The following is a 2809-nucleotide window of genomic DNA, read 5'->3' on the forward strand; positions in this document are numbered from 1 at the left end:
TCGGATGTAAATGAACCACAACACTATCAAGAAGTGAACCGCATTAATTTTCTTTGATTCCGTAACAATTTTTTTGCACTTACTAGATGAACAACGTCATACGGCCGACCGCACTGCTTCAGAATGAAAACCGCACTGCATCGGATGGGCAAGCGAGCTGCATAGTTTCTTTTATCGGACGTAATTTTTCTCAGAAGAGTTTTGTTGTCTTTTTTTAACTTTTTTTATGAACGAGAATGGACCGCAGATATAAGAGCAAGTAAACCACATCAAGCGAAAAATGGACCGAGGCACAAGTCTAAGTGTACTGTATGCTTTTTCTTTGTCTTTTTCTAACTTGTTTCACAGGGTTAAGTGGACCATATTTGTCAATATTAGTGTGCTGCATCATGTGGGAAAACGCACTGCAATGTCATCACAGAGGATTGGACGTGATTCTTTTTGTTATCGTTTAAAACGAAAAAATGCATAGTGCAGTGGAGAGAACCTCTAAAAATAAAAAAAAGTGCATAGTATAGTGAAGCCAACCTCTCCACATAATAAAACCAGACCTCTCTGTGGACAAAAGTGAACCTCTTGGCACATTTTTTTGCATGTCCAATGTATTTTGAGGAGGAACTGAAACTTGGATACAACAACAGTGCACTTCATTTTCATGCTATTTTGCATTGCAAGGGAACATAGCCCCCGACCGGCTACGACATAAAACACACACATACACACAAAACCTTCATGAGCACACTGTACTGCAGTGGGGATGGCATCGACAACAACCAAAACGAACCGCGTTGCAGGAACCTATCCGCGTTTCGTCGGTGGACTGCAGACCCAGGGGAAAGCAACAAATTTACGCCTGAACTCCCACCGCAGCTTCTTCTGTAGGGGAATTAGAGAACCACGACGCACATAATCGCCGGTGTCACGCCACACCCTGGTTCCCAGCGCGGCAGAGCCCGTCCTGGCCTCAGATAGAGCAGCAAGAGAAGGCACAACATGGCCAGCGCCATGGATCTCACGACGAACTGCTAAACAAAACTTAGTGATACGTCCATTTTGCATCATGCTTTTATATCGATATTTATTGCATTATGGACTGCTATTTCACTTTATGTCACAATACTTATGACTATTCTCTCTTATTTTACAAGGTTTACATAAGGAGGGAGAATGCCGGCAGCTGGAATTCTGGGCTGGAAAAGGAGTAAATATTAGAGACCTATTCTGCGCAACTCCAAAAGTCCTGAAACTCCACGGAACATCTTAAAATAAATAAAGAAAAATCCTCACCAAAGATGAAGGCCAGGGGGCCCACACCCTGCTCACGAGGGTGGGGGGCGCGCCCCCAACCTCGTGGGCCCTCTAGTGGCTCTCCGACGTCCATCTTCTCCGATATGAGGTCTTTCGATGAGAAAAAAAATAAAGAGAAACTTTTCGGGATGAGACTCCGCCGCCACGAGGCGGAACCTTGGCGGAACCAATCTAGAGCTCCAGCAGAGCTGTTCTGCCGGGGATACTTCCCTCCGGGAGGGGGAAATCATCACCATCGTCATCACCAACGCTCCTCTCATCGGGAGAGGGCAATCTCCATCAACATCTTCACCAGCACCATCTCATCTCCAAACCGTAGTTCATCTCTTGTATCCAATTCTTGTCTCAAAGTCCGGGATTGGTGCTAGTAGGTTGCTAGTAGTGTTGATTACTCCTTGTAGTTGATGCTAGTTGGTTTATTTGGTGGAAGATCATATGTTCAGATCCTATATGCATATTATTACCCCTCTGATTATGAACATGAATATGCTTTGTGAGTAATTACGTTTGTTCCTGAGGACAAGGGAGAAGTCTTTCTATTAGTAGTCATGTGAATTTGGTATTCGTTTGATATTTTGATAAGATGTATGTTGTCTAGCCTCTAGTGGTGTTATGTGAACGTCGACTACATAACACTTCACCATTATTTAGGCCTAGAGGAAGGCATTGGGAAGTAATAAGTAGATGATGGGTTGCTAGAGTGACAGAAGCTTAAACCCTAGTTTATGCGTTGCTTCGTAAGGGGCTGATTTGGATCCACATGTTTCATGCTATGGTTAGGTTTACCTTAATACTTTTGTTGTAGTTGCGGATGCTTGCAATAGAGGTTAATCATAAGTGGGATGCTTGTTCAAGTAAGAACAGCACCCAAGCACCGGTCCACCAACATATCAAATTATCAAAGTATCGAACGCGAATCATATGAACGTGATGAAAACTAGCTTGACGATATTCCCATGTGTCCTTGGGAGCGCTTTTCCTATTATAAGAGTTTGTTCCGGCTTGTCCTTTGCTACAAAAAGGATTGGGCCACCTTGCTGCACTTTATTTACTTTTGTTACTTGTTGCTCGTTACAATTTATCTTATCACAAAATTATCTGTGACCACTTATTTCAGTACTTGCAGAGAATACCTTGCTAAAAACCGCTTATCATTTCCTTCTGCTCCTCGTTGGGTTCGACACTCTTACTTATCAAAAGGACTACGATAGATCCCCTATACTTGTGGGTCATCAAGACTCTTTTCTGGCGCCGGTGCCGGGGAGTGTAGTGCCTTTGGTAGGTGGAATTTGGTAAGGAAAAATTTATATAGTGTGCTGAAATTTACTGTCACTTGTTACTATGGAAAGTAATTCTCTGAGGGGCTTGTTCGGGGTATCTTCACCCCGTCCAGTAGAGCAAAGAGTTGCTCCTCAACCTACTGAACCTATTGAAAATGAAACTCCTTTTGAATTTCCTTCGGGTATGATGGAAAAACTGCTAGCTAACCCTTTTACAGGAG

The sequence above is a fragment of the Triticum urartu genome, chromosome 4A, assembly GCF_056163025.1.
Source record: "Triticum urartu cultivar PI428250 chromosome 4A, HENAU_Tu73, whole genome shotgun sequence".
Taxonomy (NCBI): domain Eukaryota; kingdom Viridiplantae; phylum Streptophyta; class Magnoliopsida; order Poales; family Poaceae; genus Triticum; species Triticum urartu.